At 40.7% G+C, this 19,088-nt stretch overlaps 1 protein-coding gene and 1 pseudogene across 1 annotated transcript in view; both read right to left on the bottom strand.

Annotated features, from left to right (window-relative positions):
- Nucleotides 1-19,088, bottom strand: part of TEX11 (testis expressed 11) — a 358,449-nt gene that overhangs the window by 13,446 nt on the left and 325,915 nt on the right. The gene's annotated exons all lie outside the window — the stretch shown is intronic.
- LOC132536080 (small nucleolar RNA SNORA26) lies at nucleotides 8,378-8,492 on the bottom strand (annotated as a pseudogene).

Here is a 19,088-nt window from a genome sequence, read left to right as displayed (position 1 = left end):
TTCGGGGAAGCAATTACAGAAACCAGACCTTCTACTTTCTGCAACCCACAATGACCCTGGTTCCATGCTCCCAGAGGGATAGAGAATGGGAAACCTATCAGGGGAGGAGGTGGGATATGGAGATTGGGTCATGGGAATTGTGTGGAATTGTACCCCTCCTACCCTATGGTTTTGTTAATTAACTGCTTTGTGAGCCTGAACTGCATTCCAAGTGTCTTTCCCACCCTATAACTCTGTTTTGAGCTCTCATCCCATGCTTTCTAGCCTCTTAATGAGATATTTTTGGAGTTGTTTTGTCATTATTTCTAACTTTTCAGATAATTCTGTTAGGAGAAATTCCTTTGTGTTTTTTAGCTCTTTGGTGAAATGATCTTTGTTCTTAAGTATGCTTTTACATGTTAAGTTTAGATTTTGAACTGTCCTCATAATGAGTTTTCTAAATTATTTTTCTGATATGTCCTCCAGTTCTGTATATTCTTAGAGTTCTGCTTTCTTTTTGTAATCTCTGCTGTGGCTGTAGCTTGGTTATATCTCAGCTTGCACATTTATTGTGGTTTCTGATGTTGAATCAGCAGGTGTCACTTTGGTAACAGTGCCACTATTGATACCTTCATGTGAAATTATAATTTAAAATTTCAACCTCCATAGTTTTCTTTTGACTCTTAAAAAAACATTTTCTTCTATAGTGCTGTCTATTTTTTTGTGATGCTTAGGCACTGTTCCAGCTGCATTTTCATTAAGTGGAGAAACAGAGAGGCACACAACAGTTGAGATTCTTCTGGTTCCATAGCACCTCCAATGTGGTGCTGTGGCTGAAAACTTGGCTGTGTTTTTGGCAAAGTAGATGCCTTACCTGGTGATATATATTTCTGGCCTCAAAATATTCTGTCTTTATTGATATTATTTATTTAATGACACACTACTAGCACACCTTCCTTTAATTCTCTAAGCACTGATTTATTAAAACACATTTTTAATGGTTGTTTTGACATCTTTGTTAAATTTGGTATCTGGGTTGCTTGCTTTTCTTCCATGTTAGTCACACTTTCCTGTTTCTTTGCATGTCTAACACTCTTTCTTGAAAAGTGAACATATTAGGAACATGTTCTAACAACTCTAGAGACAGATTTCCCCCATCCTATGACTTGTTTATTTATTATTATTTGCCCTGTTTTTGTACTGTAACCCTGTGATGACAGTACTCTAGAATTTTTTGACTATTTTTTCCTTTGTTGTCTACTAATAATCACATTTAGCTGCTAGGCTCCATTAATAACATGAAGATTTCTCTATTGTTTTCAGTAGTGTCTGGGGCATAAATTGTTCTATAGTCTAAATCAACTAAAATTTAAATTTCCTTTTAGGGACAGAGTTTGAGGTTTGTTCTGACCCCAGTGTGTCTCTTCTAGCTTTATATTTTCATAGTTCACCCTTGTGATCTGGTTGGTAATTGAGCTAGCTTGTTGTTCAGTTAGATCAACAATAATCCTCTTTAATTTCTTAGTACTGAAATCTCCATTATTTTCAAGATTTCTATTTGACTTGAACTTTCTCATACTCTGTTTTAAATAAAGTCTATTCCTTTGGAGAAAGCTTTAATTACTCTCATGGAGTGTCTCTCCTTCTGGGGAAAAATATCTGAGCTATAGCTCACAGCTTTAATGGATGGGACAACCCTTTTCTTTGAGTGACAAGCCAGCCTTAAGAATAGGGTGTGAAGTATTTGTCTTTGGCCTTGTTGGCTTGCTTCTTGCCCCAAAAGTTAGATGAGATAAGGGAAATCAGGGCCCAGTATTCTTAGCCAAAGTTGCCTGAGATATATTCTTGACCTTTTAGTGGGGGCTAGGTAAAGGTAGGGAGGTCTCATCACCTTGGCTATACTTGTCAAGAATTTAGCCTTTGCAACATAGAGCTCATGATGGGATGAGAAAAGTTCACAGGGACGTAAAGATGTGTGAAAATGATGTTTTCTTGGTCACACTTGCCTAGAGTTGTGCTGCCATTACACTTAGCTGGGGAAGAAGGAAGTAGGGACTGGGTCATGGCTAAGTATCACTAAATCTCATCTAACCAAGATTCAGTAGATTTTGTGGAAAAAAATCACGATCTGTATGCTGTTAAGAAAATTTCCAGAAATGTTAAGCAATTGCCTCTTCAGTAATTCACAGCATGGGGCCATTTTTGCAGGAGAAGATCAGGACCATGGAATGCTCTGAGGGAGTGTCTCTAGAAATATTTCATTTATGATAAAAATAAAACTGAGAGGGAGTTGGGCGATAGCAAAGCGGGTTAAGCGCACATGGCACAAAGGGCAAGTGGCACAAAGCACAAGGACCGGCGTAAAGATCCTGGTTCAAGCCCCTGGCTCCCCACCTACAGGGGAGTTGCTTCACAGGCGGTGAAGCAGGTCTGCAGGTGTCTATCTTTCTCCTTCTCTGTCTTCCCCTCCTCTCTCCATTTCTCTCTGTCCTATCCAACAACAACAACATGGTTTACTATTATTTCTATATGTATATTTAGATATATTTAGATATATTTGCCCATTTTTTCTATGGTCCTGCTTTCTCTTCTTTTCTAAGTCACATCTATACCAACTGCTATTTCTGAATGTCCTTCCTTTCTGGGTCTTGATAGAATCAGAGCTCAGAGCCCCTCTGGTCATCTTCCTCTAACACCCCCCTACCGCTGGGAGTATGGGCCAAGAGTCTTTATGGAGTGCAGAAGGTGGGAGTTTTGGCTTCTGTAGCTGCTTCTCTATAGATAGAGAGAATAGATAGACATAGATATATTTTCTTTAGTGTGTGGTTGAACAGTGTTTACTTATTGGATTGTCAAAAAAAAAATCATGATGTATTTTTTCTCTGTTTGTCTATGCAAAATGCACTATAACTTTTCCAACAAGCTAAGATGCTTATCAGTCAATTGTATATCTCTTTGTAACTTCCATAGTCATAGATTCTGCCAATTTTTCTATTATTGGCATTGTATTTCTTATTGACTTTTTTTTGTTATCACTGGAGCATACCACTTCAAATCAACTTTTTCAGATAGAAAGAGACAGAAAGATACCATAGTACTAAAGCTTTTCTCACTGTGGTGTGGGCCAGGTTCAAATCTGGGTTTTGCACGTGACAAAGCAAGTGCATTATTCAGGTGAGTTATCTTGCCAGCCTTCATTGATTTTTAACAGCATGTTAAAAATAATTTGTCCATCTTTGTCTTAAATTTTTGTAGCAATTATTATTTTTTAAAATAGCCCAAATATGGAAGCAACCCAGATGGCCAACAACAGATGCCTGGTTAAGAGAGTTGTGATACATGTACACAATGGATTACTATTCAGGCATTAAAAATGACGAATCTATCTCTTTTGCCTCATCTTGAGTAAAACATGAAGGGACAATTCTAAATGAGATTAGCTAGAAAGAGAAGGATGAGTATCAGATTATCTCACTTATAGGTGGAATTTAAACAATATGTAGGGAGAGGCTGGGGGTTAGCATGCAGGTTATGCAAAAAGACTTGTGCCTGTGGTCCCAGAGGTACCAGGCTTAATCCCTAGCACCACTATATAAAAGCAGTGCTTTCATAAAAAATGTAAAAAAGGGAAAAAAAGACCTCTGGGAAATGTGGCCAAAGAGTAATCACAACCGAAAGATCATGCTAGGAAAAGAGAAGAGACAAAAACATTAATAAAAAGAGCATCTGGAATCTCAGCCTATAAAGTCTGAGGATCAGGTAGTGTGTATCAACAGATGCTTGGAAAGTGGCAGGCAGAACTTTGCGTAGCAGAGGCAGCTAGATTCCTAAGTTAAAGCCACCACTGGGTGAACCATCTTTATTTGTAGATAACAAATACAGGGGCAGCAGCACAGGGGAGAACGTGTAATAGGGCTGTCAGAGACCACAATGCAGTCTGAAAAAGGCAAGGACAGCAAGATCGTGAGCCTTGGATAACAACTCAGAACAGGAGTGGGAGAAGAAGCCATGGGAAACCATATTGAATCACCCACCACCCACTGCAGGTTTACCCCAGTTGAATCTATATAAACAGGGAAGAGGACACTCCTCCCCTGCCATACCACCACAAAAACATGACTACAGCACTATGTCCAAATGTGATTTCAGAAAGCTCATTATGAAGACCATTCAGGACTCAACCATAATATACAAATATAAACTAAGGAATATTGAGACCCATTCACCAAAGAATTCAGAATTTCACAAAGAGAGCTTCAGAAAGAAATACAGAAGCTAAAATAAAGCCTCAGTAGCATCAGAGCTTACCTGAGAGGACTTGTATCCAGAATAAATCTGTTTGAGAATAGAATAGCAGAACTAGAAGACAAAACCACCATACTCTTAGAGAGCAAAGCAGTTGAAGAAGAAAGGTTTACAAAAAATAAAGCAATCTTCTGTGAATTTACATTCTGTGAACGTGGCAGGCTCCACCAGAAGGAAGAATGTGAAAATTTCAGAGATTCCTGAAGATGAAGAGAAAGAGAGAGAGGTGTGGAGAGTCTATTAAGATAAATTATTGTAGAAAACATACCATATCTAGATAATGGTCAACAGATAAATATAGTAGAAGCTGAAAGGAAGCCAAAGTACTGAACCTTAAACAAACAACTCTAATAAATATCATAGTAACATTGCCCAAAAGTAATGACAAGGAAAAAAAGTATTGAAAGCTGAAAGGGAAAGGAAGAAGTCATGCAGAGGCAGAACCATCAGACTTTCATTAGATTTCTCAGCACAAGCATGAGAATCAAGAAGGGGATGAAATCACATTTTTTACAAATATTGAGAGATAATAAACCACATGTACTGTATACTACCAAATTACCCTTCAAGTATGAAGGAGAAATCAAACACTTCTTATTGGGATATTACTTTTTTTAGGGGTATTTTTTGTTCAACTTATGAAAACTGACTTCCTTATATTACTAAGCCTTTTTGTCCAGGACCATGCTACACATCTTCTTTTGTCAGAGGCCATGAAAGAAGAAAAGAAAGATCTATAAAAAGACAGAATGAGTAGAGGGGCTAGGGGAAATAACGGTGTCTTATGCAACAGACTTTCATGCTTAAAGCCCCTGAGGTCCCAGATTCAAGCCCCAGGACCACCATAACGTAGAGCTGAGCAGTACTCTGGTTTAAAAAAAAATCAAAATGAAATGAGGAGAAAGTGCTTCCAGAAGTATAAGTAGATTGAAATGACAGTATATAGTATAGTTCTTCTTTTGAAAAGAAGAGGAAAGATGAATAGGTGGGTGGAAATAGATAGGTAAGAAAGCATTATGGTTCAAACATGAAACCAATGAGGTATTACAATGTGGCACTCTTGATCTTCTCAATTGAAAAATATATGAAGACACTATGTAATAGTGTCATCCTGAGGTAGGTTTAAGTTTTAATGAAAATAGAAAAAGCTTGAAGCATTCTCTTTTACTGGAATTTGCAAAAGAGGTGACCAGAGTGAAAGACTTTGTAAGCAATGGTAAACACCCATTTAAAGTGTTACACAATCAACTTGCAAATCAATTCGGCCAGATCTAGATTCTGTGCTTTTCTTTAGTGATTTTTTCCTGCTTAGGATCAGGACTAAAGGAAATGATTGTGGGTTACTAGGTTTGCAAATAGCACCTGAAACAGTAAGTGTGACAAAAATTGTGGTTAGATTGGACTACAAGAGAGTGTGAAAGAGTTGAGTTATATGAGACATATTGCTATTTGGGAAATAATAAAGACAAATTCCCTCCCTAGTGATAGGAGTGCCAGAGAGAGCTACCTAAAACAAAAGATTTCAGTAAGTATGAAGAGTCTCATATCATAATCATACAATGAAAAATATCCAAATTTCAATAAAAAACTAAGCATTATAATTAGAACTGAGAGATCTTACAGTTCATAAAACAAGCTTCACAAACCATTATGAACACATTATAAACACCAGTGTGGTTTACCTTTTTTTTTTTTTTTTTTGGAAGAACATGGATTTATCTGTCTGTCCTGCTTTCTTCATTTGGATAGAGAGAGAAAGATAAAAAAATACTGAGGGAGAGGGCCGGTCTTGGTGTACATCCAGCTAAACTCACGTAGTACGAAGCATAAGGACCTGTGCAAGGTCCCAGTTCAAGCCCCTGCATGGAGGGGGTCGCTTCACAAGTGGTGAAGCAGGTATCCAGGTGTCTTATCTTTCGTTCTCCCTCTGTCTTCTTAAAAAAATTTAATATCTTTATTTTCTGAATAGAGACAGCCAGAAATTGAGAGGAAGGGGGAAAGAGAAAGACTGAAAGACATCTGTAGCACTGCTTCACCACTTGTGAAGCTTTCCCCCTGCAGGTGGGAACTGGGGGGTTGAAACTGGGTCCTTAAACATTGTAACATGTACACTCAATCAGGTGCACCACCACCTGGCCTCTCTCTGACTTCCTTTCTTTTATCAATTTCTCTCTGTCCTAGCCAAAAAGAAAAAAAATTAGAAAAGTGGTCACAGGAGCAGTGGATTCAGAGTGTAGGCCCCAAGCCCCAGCAATAAGCCTGGAAGCAAATAGATAAATAAATAATAAGTAAATAAATAAACAAACATTGAGATCAGAAAAGTGAGAGAGATGCCACAGCACTGTAACTTAACCTGGTACAATAGCAACTCCATGTGGTGCTGGGGCTTGAATCTGGGCCAAACCCTAATGAGCTATTTCCTAGATCTTTTTATTTAATTTTCAAAGAGTTGTTTATTTAAGGAGACAGGACAGTCATACAACTGTCCTGCTCTGGTGTATGTGTTGCTGGGGATTGAGTCCAGTGTCTTACCTACCAAGTTACTTCTGTAATTACTAGTGTGATTTTAAAAGTATATAGAAGAAAATTTTATAAACATAGAAGAGTAAAGAGAGATAAGGTTTCTATACTTTAGACTGGTAACATGATGCAGCAGTAGACAGTGATAAGTGTATACACACAGTATAGTATGTAGAGCTCTCAACAAAAAAATAACTTCAAAGGTAACATTAAAAGTAGGTTGAAAATAAAATAGTGGAATTAAGTATATCATATAAACAGTAATCACAGAATAGCAGGAGTAACAATATTAATATTAGAAAGTGTAGACTTCAGAGAAAATAAAATTACCAGTGATGATAATAGGATGATAATGATAATGATAAAAGGATCAACTCATAATAAGACAAAGCAATAATAAACACAGATGCATTTAACAAGACTCATAAAGCATGTGAAGCAAAAATCAACAAAAGTGAAAAGAAAGATAAACTCACAGTTATAGTTGGATAATTCAGCATATTTGCTCAATTACTAATATAACAACTAGCCATAAAGTCAACAAGGTGTACAAGTACTCAGTATCACCATCAAATAGTGGAATCTAGTTGACATTTATAGAATTATCCTCCCGAACAACAGCAAGATACACATTTCTTTCAAGTGCCTATTTATTACATACAAAGATAGAACACACTTGGGGCCATTGTATAAAAACTAAAAAATTTATATCACCGTAGCACAGCAGGTTAAGCACACATGGTACCAAGCCCAAGGACTGGTTTAAGGATCCCGGTTTGAGCCCCCGGCTCCCCACCTGCAGGGTGGGTCGCTTCACAAGTGGTGCAGGTTTGCAGGTGTCTATCTTTCTCTCCCCCTCTTTGTCTTCCCTCCTCTCTTGATTTCTCTCTCCTATCCAACAACAATAACAACAATAATAACAACCACAACAATGATAAACAACAAGGGCAACAAAGGGGGAAAACATAGCCTCTGGGAGCAGTGGATACGTAGTGCAGGCACAGAGGCCAAGCAATAACCCTGGAGGAAAAAAAACTTGCTTTCTATGTAAGAAAAAGAATTCAATAACAGAAAGACAACAGGATAATCTATAAATATTTAGAACCTAAATAACATACTTATAATTAATATGTGGGTTGGCCAAATAATTCTCAAAGGAAATAAAAATACATTGAACTAAACAAAAACACAACATAGCCAGCTCTGTGGGAAACTGATAAATCAGTGTCAAGTGGGAAATTTATGGCAGTAAATGCACATATTAGAAGAATCTAGAGAAGGTCAACATCTAAATACAAAGTCAACAGAATGAAGTAAATAGAGAACAGGAATCAGTGAGAGAAAACAAAGCTAATAGAAAAATGGAGGAGATGTTTATTTGAAAAGGTGAATGCAATTTACTAAATTATGGCAAAAAAAAATGAAAAAGAAGAGAAAGAAAAAGAGAAAAAGGAGGAGAAGAAGGAGGGGAAGGAGGAGAAGGAGGAGATGAAGACATAAAAGATCAACACCAGCAGGAAAGAAACAGTGTATAAATCACTACAGATGTTGCATCTGTCAAATATATTTTTTAAACTGTGATTCTAGGCAGGATCCAAAGATGTGTTCTGCAATTTTTTCCCTGGGTTTTATGAGACTACTCATCTGTGTTAGCCTCTTAAAGCAGTGCATCAACGTTAAAAGAACACATCAAGTTTTGCCAAGAAACTACCATAAACTATGAAGAGGCCAGGAAGGTCCTCTTTTTAGAGACTTCTGAGAGAGTATGGCCTTGTGATACCTTGACTTCTGGAAATACCTACCTTCTGGAAATGTGAGAAAATATGTATCTGTTGTAAGTCACCTAACTTGTGGTAATTTGCTATGAGATTCCTAGGAAACTAATACAGTTTAGCATGTTCCTTATCAAAATCTCAGAAGAAAGTTTTTGCAGATACAGACAATATTATTATAAAATTAATATGGGAAGGAAATAGAGTAACTAAAACAAATTTGAAAAGCATAAAATGGGAGGAATCACATTACCCAATCTTGAGACATACATACATATATATATACATATACACTAATCAGAATCTTGTGCAACTGGCAGAAAGACAGGCACATAATGAACATGAGAGAGCCCAACAACAGACTCAAATAAATATGCTCAATTGATTTTTATTTTATTATTTTTTGTTTATAAAATGGAGCTTGTTGCTGAGGAGTTATTCTGATGCAGTCTCCGCCCCCAGGTTTTACTACGCCACGCAAAACCCTAGCATTGCCCCCTTCAACCAATCCTGGCCCTACACGTCACGCCGCGCGAAACCCTAGCATTGCCCCCTTCAACCAATCCTGGCCCTACACGTCACCTCTGGTTGTTGCCCAATAAAAAGCCCCCTCACCCCCCCCCTCTGGGCTCTCAGCTCTCCCTCTCTGAGGTCTCGCTTCCTGCTCTCCCCCCGTGGTCGGCCATTTCCGGCTGGCTCCACGTGGTCCGAACCAAACCCCCACATCCTATAATAAAGATTTGTGTACCCCTTTGCTCTGGACGTCCGCTCTCTTCTCCGCGGTGCAGCCCGACACCAGACCACCACAACAACATCTGGCGCCCATCGTGTTCCGTACCCACACCACGCCCGGCCTGAGGTCTCCGAAACTGCCCAGACACAGGTAAGTGGCATCCGCCCACTTCTGTGGCCCTGCGTTTCCCTCCACCATGGGAAATTTCTTGTTTTATGAGGAGGTGTCCCAGTCATTATCTCTTGACCTGGGACAGATTCGTGCTGTCATAAACGGTTTAATTTTCGCTACCCCTTGGATTTTTTTAACTGTGGTCGCCACTTTCAAGATATGTAAAACGTGGTATGCCATAAGGATAAGTGACCTTGAGGCTGAGGTACAAGAGTTAAATCACATGTGCTTAAGACTTAGACGTCCTAAGCGATCAGCGGCTAAACCCAAGAATTCCGTTCCCACAGACACGCACACGTGTTCAGACGCTCCTCCTCTGACCCCGCCCCCTTCTGCCCCGGTTTCAGCTCCGCCTGAGGTTTCTGCATCCCTGAACCCCACCCTTGCCCCTGCCGCCCTGGTTTCAGCTCCACCTGAGGTTTCTGCGACCCTGAACCCCCCCTGCCCCTGCCACCCTGGTTTCAGCTCTGCCCCCGGCCCCTACCACTGCGGTTTCAGCTCTGCCTGAGGCTTCCTCGTCCCTGACCCCGCCCCCTGCTGATACGTCACCATTAAGGGACCTAGTGACTGAGATACGAGAGCTAAAGGATATTTTTTCAGCATTTAAGGATTTTAAACCATGTGCAGTCCATCCCAGGAGCTCCATCCCCGTAGATATGCGTTTAGTCTCCCCTGTAGCCACTACAGCAGTTTCTACAGCACTTTCCACTTCTGTAGCTCCCTCTCCCGCGCCATCGGACCAAATCCACACATTCCCGGTAAACTTGGCCCCTTCTAAACAAAACCCTCAGCCGTGGCAGCCATAGCCCTTGGAACACTCAGACAAGCAGTCAGGGAGGACGGAATGCATTCTCCATGGACCAAGTCCGTCTTGAGGAGTTTTTACCAGCATTTAAATACACCACAAGACTGGAAATATCTGGCTCATGCTGCACTCCCAGACCCACTCTATCTTCAGTGGCAGGCATGCTTCCGCGATGAGTGCTCTAGGCAATCGCAGGAAAATAGTAACAAACAGGTAGAATGGAATTCTGATGCTTTGTTTGGAGCAGGAGCTTATGAATCTGGAGCTCAGCAGGCAGAAGCCAGGTTTCCAACCGGTTATTTTGAACAGGTACGGATCTATGCAACACAAGCATGGGAAAGGGTGACCACACCCGATGTAGATCCGTCAGCTCCCATTAACTCTTTTCACCAAGGCTCTGATGAATCACTGGCGAGCTTCATCTCAAGGGTGAAGAGAAGCTTAGAGAGAAAGGTTTATAATCCTGATGTCCGCAAACTACTCCTGCGCTCTATTGTCTGGGAAGGCATGACACCACAATTCCATCAGGTATGCCTTAATCTTAAACACCTACACCCAGATAATTAGATTCTAGCAACACAGGAACTTACATCAGGCAATTATGGGGTACCCGCTATGACACAGGTCTATGCAGTTGCCCCACGTAAGCAAAACGGGGCCTGCTTTCAGTGCGGTCGCCAAGGACATTGGCGTAACCAATGTCCTGATAAGTTGCGACCACGCCTCCAGTCAGGGAAACCACGCCTCCAGCCAGAGCAACCCCGGTTTCAGTCAGGGAGCCAGAGACCACGTACTGTTTGTCCAAAATGTCGTAAGGGGTTTCATTGGAAGAGAGATTGTTGGTCCCAATTTCATAAAGATGGTTCGCCCCTGAATGGTACAAATTCGGGGCATGAGATATTGTGGACCACTCCTGTTTTAGAACGGGGCCACCCTTCTATGACAGTAAAGATTGGCAATATTCCTTTTAAATTTTTGATTGACATGGGGGCAGAAAAGACGATTTTAAGGCAAGAAGAGGTTCCCCAAGAATGGGAACTTATCCCTGGGCCCAGTTTACATGGAATGAGGGATGACCAGAGCATTTTGCACACGAGACTCGCTCATGTGGGAAGACCCAGAAGGTTCTACCGGACACTTCCACCCTTTGGTAGCTAATATTAGCACCAACTTACTGGGCAGGGATCTTCTGGAATGTCTTGATGTTAGCATATCCACAGACGCCTCTGCAGAGCGTAAAACTCATTCCTGCGATACCAGGTCTATTCAGCACCCCCAGTACTAAATGCCACTGTTTGTAGCCAAACACCCCGCTTAAGCTGGCTTTCTAATGAGCCTGTCTGGGTGGAACAGTGGCCTTTACCTAGGGATAAGCTAAAAATTTTAAAAGAGCTCGTCCGAGAGCAGTTGTCCTTGGCACACATTCGTCATTCTCGAAGCCCATGGAATACTCCTGTCTTTGTGATTAAAAAGCCTCGGGAAAATGGCACCTCCTTCAAGATCTCCGTGCAGTAAATAAAACCATGCAGGTCTGGGGCTCCCCCCAAAGGGGTTTGCCTCTTGCTTCTGCAATTCCCACAGGAATTCCAATCATAGCTATTGATATACAAGATTGTTTTTTCTCTATCCCCTTGCATCCGTGAGATTGTAAACGTTTTGCCTTCTCTGTTCTGTCTATTAATAACGCCAGCCCTGCTGATAGATTTGAATGGGTGGTGCTGCCCCAGGGTATGGCCAATAGTCCTACAATTTGTCAGGAGGCTGTTAAATCTGCCCTTGTCCCATATATTCATAAGGGCCTTAATATTTTTCATTATACAGATGATATTTTAATATGGGGAAAATCAGATACAGATCTCTATGCCTTACGTGATTTTCTCATTCCTGCATTAAAGAAAAGCGGCCTTAATGTAGCCCCTGAGAAGATACAGCTAATCCCTCCAATATCCTTTCTAGGTTCAGAGATTTCTCTAACGCAAATTCGTCCCTTAAAACCTAATGTTACCTTCCCTTCTAACCTTAGTCTTGCTTCTTTACAAAGTTTTCTAGGAAATTTAAATTGGCTTAGGCAGTATCTCTATCTGCCCACAAGCTGCCTCCAACCACTGTTTGACCTGTTGAAAGGAAACAAACAGCCCTCTTCAAAACGTAAGTTAACTCCTGAGGCCTCCTTGGCACTGGAAAGGGTTAACCAGGCCCTCCAGGACATTCACCTTGTTAGATTCTCCCCCTCCTCTCCAGTAAACCTTCTAATCTTAAACTCCACCCCCACAGTAGTAGGGGCACTGTGGCAAGACCATGGGGTTCTCGAATGGCTTCACACGCCAGTAGGAGGAACTCCAAGACTCCTCACTGAGATAGACGCGTTAGCATTCATGGTTCGCCAAGGGAGAAATAGGTCTGTGCAGGTCTTAGGGAAAGAACCGTATTTAATCATTCTGCCCTTTTCTCTCACAGATACAGAGTGGCTTATACGCCATCATTCCCGCTTTGCCATAAGCTTCCTGGGGTTTCCAGGACAAATAGATAACCATTTTCCTTCCAATAAATTGATAGCTTCTTTACCTCTTCTGCCTCTACTAGCACCTAAAGTTTTCTCTCAGGATCCCATTCCCTCTGCTCCTACAATCTTTACTGATGGCAGGAAAAGGGGAGCTGCTGCCCTTATATATTACCCAGACAAACAATCTCCTAAACCTCTCTTTACTGAGCTTCCTGATAATTCCCCTTAGTACAAAGAACTTTATGCTGTTTTCCTTGCATTAAAAGCTGTACCAGAATCCTTCAACCTTTTTTTCTGACAGTGTGTATACTGTTAACTTACTTCCATGGCTTGCTCGTTCTTATGTGAAAATTGGTGACAACCCACTTTCCCCTCTCTTGATTCAAATCGCCTCTATGCTCTCTTCTCGAACCCAACCACTGTATATTCAACACCTTCGTTCCCACAGCCCTCTTCCTGGTTCCCTGTCCGAAGGGAATGCTGCAGTTGACCGCCTTGCCTCCACAGGAACTTTCCCAGTCTCTGTCTCTGATCCTGCTAATTTTCATTCTCTAACCCATGTTAATCTTAAAGGCCTTCGAGCTCAATTCCCTGATGTTCCTGTACCACAGTTAAAACATATCCTCGCTACATGTTCTTCTTGTGCAAGTCTCATAAAGACACCTACTATCCAGACCCTTGGGGTTAACCCCCGAGGTTTAAAAGCTAATGCTATTTGGCAAATTGATGTCACCCACATACCAAACTTTGGCAAACAAAAATATGTGTTTGTCTCAATTGATACCTTTTCTAAATTTATGTGGGCTACAGCTCAGACAGGAGAAAGTGCTAAAAAGCTTGTAAGCCATATGCTCTCTTGTTTTGCCGTTATGGGGGTCCCATTATTTTTGAAAACAGACAATTCACCTATGTTTACAAGCAAACAATTTAAAGATTTTTGTTCCCTCTGGAATATTACTCATACCACAGGCATTCCCTACAATCCACAGGGACAAGGCATTGTCGAGAGGGCCCATCAAACTCTGAAGGCTCAACTAAATAAAGATAAAGGAGGAACATATCCCCCCAATATCCAGCTAGCAAAACCCTTAACTACGTTAAATCTCTTTAATATTTACAATAACTCGGCCTTACCCCCTATTATTCTTCACTGGCAAACACCATCTACCCTCCCATCTATTAAGGTCAAATGGAGAGACCCACTCGATAAAATTTGGAAAGGGCCTGACCCATTATTGACCATGGGAAGGGGTTTCACATGCATTTTTCCTCAAAATTTCTCTAAACCTGTCTGGGTTCCTGCCCGCCATGTCCGACAATACCCGCAGGATGGTGCTGTTATTCCTGAAGAACAAGAAATACTACAAGAGGACCAGATGCAGGATACATCCCAGGACCCGTAATACGACATGGCAGAACCTGCAAAATCTGGCTCATAGAGACCTCTCTCCTACCCTTTCCCTGTATGTCTTATGTTATAACTGGCCAGTTGTTTTTGTGAGTGAGTGTGTTGAATGACAAAAAAAAAATTTTTTTTGCATGACCCATCTGCTTGGAGTACTCTAAAAGGTAATTGGCTTTATATAAAAATGCTGGACGCAGCCAAAGTTTCTGGAGACGTCCAGAAACATTCCAAAAAATTTTTTTTCTTTCTCCCTCTTTTGAATTTTATATATAGTTTTGGTATATATGTAAGTGTTTAGTCTTAAACTGTGTGACTAATGACAGATTTAAATTTGTTTTTAAATAATGTGTTTTTATAATAAAAGTTCTTTTTCCTCCAGTTTGTTATAACTAAATGTTTATGGGTATGTCTCAAGTTTGGTAACACTAACTTAACGGTCAAAAGTGTAACCCTACAGCTACACTTTTACCAGACAAGGTAAAAATTAATTTGTTAAGGTAACTTACTATTTAGGTAAAAGTCTAAATGTTCAACGTGACTATTCATTCCCAAAACTAAACTATATAAATTTTATATACAGGACACCTTTGAAGGACCCCCAAAGGTGCCCTGTAAACTATCTTGTGGAAATTAATCCACAACAGATCTGGCATCAATCTGGCACTGTAAATGTTAAAATCATTGTCACAAATATGCGTTAACTCTCTAAGCAATTTGAGTCTGTTTAAAATACATATTTTAGCTAAAATTGGTCTCAAGATCCTGCAGTAGAGGCTGCTACAGGAGGTCACATTAGATGACCTTTAAATAAAATCATAAAGAGATTCTAAACCAATTATAATCATCAAGGTATCAACTATAACAAACCTATAACTTGTTACAAGTTCAAATTAACCATGAGAAGCAGATTGTTTGTGTTTCTTTCACAGGAATCCCGGAAAAACCATCTGAACCTCTGCACACCCTGACGTCACCCACTAGATGGCACGACTACCGTGGCACACCCCCCCGAAATCCTAGATGTCACTCAATGCGATCTGAAGAACCTGATACACAGACTCCAAGGACAGAACTTTCTTCATGCCTGGTTACCGTTCCTGCTTCTGACCTGCTTGTCACGTGTTGGCAGTTCCAGCTGGCTGTCTACAGAAAAGCAACATTCCAGTGGCTGACCTCCCTCATGCAGCGTTGCATCCCCTGCCAATTCTTCCCCTAGCCATCTACTTCGGACTGAGACTTGTATCGGACTTTCTGACATACCCTATATACATTTTACACAATTTTGAAGCAGCTTATTTCCCTTCACGCTGCTGGTTTTTCATAGACTAATCCTGAGTAATTCATAGACTTTACAGACTATTGCCTTGAGGACTATACAATGCCAAATAGCCCCTCTGTTTGGTGGGTCACGCCTCCCGCCTCCCCCTCATTATGTACCCTCGCCCCTTTCCCCACCCAAGCAGGGAATGTTCCTTTACACACCAATCCTTCCCTTCACACCACACTGGCTTTTACTACTCCCCTACTTGTCCCTTCCTATTTTGTTGTATCATTTAGGCTTATGCCCAAAAGGTTTCTGCCCCATGATAGTCTTTTACAGACTTTGTACATCTTATGCAATTACTAGATAGAAAGATAGAAAAGATGTAGAGATATTGTGAAGAGATGGTTGAGCAGGCTGCGCTTAAACCTATGAGATGAGTCTCTCCAGGTAAGTCTCTCTCTCTAAAGAGGGGTTGAGCATAGGAGGACGCATAAATCTCACAAGGTTCGCAGCCGTTTAAGCCTTCCATCCTCCACAGAAAGTCCTACATCTTCCCACCTGAGCATGGCATTCCTCTAAAACATTTAAGCCTGCTCCATTCCATTTTTCTTTACTGTGTCCATTTAGATATAAAGGGATAGGAGGAGATATTGCTGAGGAGTTATTCTGATGCAGTCTCCGCCCCCAGGTTTTACTACGCCGCGCGAAACCCTAGCATTGCCCCCTTCAACCAATCCTGGCCCTACATGTCACCTCTGGTTGTCGCCCAATAAAAAGCCCCCTCACCCCCCCCCACCCTGGGCTCTCAGATCTCCCTCTCTGAGGTCTCGCTCCCTGCTCTCCCCCCGTGGTCGGCCATTGCTGGCTGGCTCCACGTGGTCCGAACCAACCCCCCCCATCCTATAATAAAGATTTGTGTACCCCTTTGCTCTGGACGTCCGATCTCTTCTCCGCGGTGCAGCCCGACACCAGACCACCACAACAACAGGAGCTATTCACAAGACCATAGCTTAAGAGGAGTACAATTCCACACAATCCCTACCACCAGAACTCCCTATCCCACCCCATCCCCTGAACACTTTCCTATTCTTTATCGCTCTGGGAGTATGAACCCAGGATCATTATGGAGTGCAGAAAATGGGAGGTCTGGCCTCTATAATTGCTTCCCCACTGAACAGCCCAATTGACTTTTGTCTTAAGAGCAAGAGCAACCTAATTGAGAAAAGGCAGTCTCTACAAAAACAGTGTTGAGACAATTGGATAAAATGGATCTAAAAGACAAAAATGAACCTAAATCCCACAGCCTAATAAAAATTAGCTCAAAAGATATTATGAGTTAAAAATAAAACAAATTACCAAATAATGTGACGATAACATTAATTATCCATTGTCTTTTTGAACCCTAAGACAGCAGGAACCTCACATCTCCACTATACAGCCTATATTTCCCCCATTCCTGGAACCTTAGGATAGGGCCCACTTTCCCGCATGCCTCTCCCAATCCATATCAAATAATATTCATCTGCCGATCACAACTTAATCAATGCAACGATTGCCACCTCAACATGCTTCAGCTCAGACTGTGTCCAGAGACTTCACGTGTGTAATGACAACCCTTCAGCTTCATTACTCGGGGGAGACCTTTCCTTTCTTTTTTTTTTTTTAAGTACTTTTTCTTTTTATATTTATTTTATTTATTTTTTCCCTTGTTTTATTGTTGAAGTTATTATTGTTGTTGTTGTTGTTGGATAGGACAGAGAGAAATGGAGAGAGGGAGGGGAAGACAGAGAGGAGGAAAGAAAGATAGACACCTGCAGACCTGCTTCACCACCTGTGAAGCGACTCCCCTGCAGGTGGGGAGCCGGGTTCGAACCGGGATCCTTATGCCGGTCTTTGTGCTTTGCACCACCTGTGCTTAGCCCGCTGTACTACAGCCCGACTCCCTGACCTTTCCTTTCATAGCATTCTCTAATTCCAATTTGTTTGGCTTTTTATGTTAACTCTCTTTTCAGCCACCAGGTTCCAGATGCCAGCAGGAGGCTGGCCAGGCTTCCCTGGACTGAAGACCCCACCAATGTGCCCTGGAGCTCTGCTTCCCCAGAGACCCACCCTACTAGGGAAAGAGAGAGGCAGACTGGGAGTATGGACCGACCAGTCAACGTCCATGTTCAGTGGGGAAGCAATTACAGAAGCCAGGCCTTCCACCTTCTGCAACCCACAACGACCCTGGATCCATGCTCCCAGAGGGATAGAGAATGGGAAAGCTATCAGGGGAGGGGATGGGATATGTAGATTGGGTGGTGGGAATTGTGTGGAGCTGTACCCCTTCTACCCTATGGCTTTGTTAATTTATCCTTTCTTAAATAAAAAATAAATTTAAAAAATAAATAAAAATAAAACAAAACCTTAAAAAAATACAGGAAAGACCTTTGGTACACAAGACTAGGAAAATAGTTCTATAATAGATACCAACCATGAAAATCATAAGAATCAGAAAGTACCAACAATTTTCTTTACTGTAAATCATTAATCCCTATAATAAATATTTAAAAAAATTAAAATTAAAAAAGAATCAGAAAGAATTTCAGCAAAATTAAAAGCTTTTGTTCTACAAAAGATGCTAAGAAGATGAAAATGCAAGGCATAGACTGGGAGAAAATAATTTCAAATACATATTAGATTATCTAGACTATGCAAATAACTTCAAAACCAAACAATAAAAGCAAAGCAATATGATTACAAAATGGGTAACAGACAGTTTATCAAAGAGAATATACAGATGGCAAATGTGCAAGTGAAAAAATGGTCAGCATTAGCCATCAGGAAAATGTAAATTCAAAACACAATGTGCTATCATGATACACATTTCAGAATGATTAAAATAAAAACAGTGACCACATCAAATGTTGACAAGGATGTGGAGATAGTGGATTACTCATACACTGCTGGCAAGAATATAAAATGCTACAGCCACTCTGGAAAATAATTTGGCAGTTTCTTTAAAAACAGAACATACATGCTCCCAGAGGGCTAGAGAATGGGAAAGCTATCATGGGAGGGGGTGGGTTATGGGGATTGGGTGGTGGGAATTGTGTGGAGTTGTACCCCTCTTACCTTATGTTTTTGTTCATTAATCCTTTCTTAAATAAAAAATTAAAAAAAAAACAAAAAAAAAACAAAAAAAAACAGAACATACAGTGACCATATGAGCCAGTACTGCCTTCTTGGTACTTATCCAGAAAAAAATGAAGAAGGCTATATTTGCATAGAAACATATACACAAATGTTTACAAAACTTTAATACTGTAATAATCCCAAACTGAAAATAAACCACTTAACTAATATATGCATACCAGCTTACTTATTTAGAAATAAAAGCAAATGAAATACTGATACATACAACAATTTTATGAATCCCCAGATAATTATATTTTTGTTAAAAATACAACCCAAAATGGCTAATATGCTTACTGCAGGACTTTATTATCAAATATGTATTTGGAGACTCAATCCCATGGGCATATGAAATGAAAACAAGGTTAAATAAGTAGAACTACATCAAACTAAAAAGCTTCTACATATTGAAATCAAACTATAGTTAGATAACCATGTAATTCAACAACTGAAAGAA

Source organism: Erinaceus europaeus, chromosome X (assembly GCF_950295315.1).
Source record: "Erinaceus europaeus chromosome X, mEriEur2.1, whole genome shotgun sequence".
In the NCBI taxonomy this organism is placed as follows: Eukaryota; Metazoa; Chordata; class Mammalia; order Eulipotyphla; family Erinaceidae; genus Erinaceus; species Erinaceus europaeus.
The sequence above is the reverse complement of the archived record's forward strand: the minus strand, read 5'-3'. Positions and strand labels throughout refer to the sequence as shown.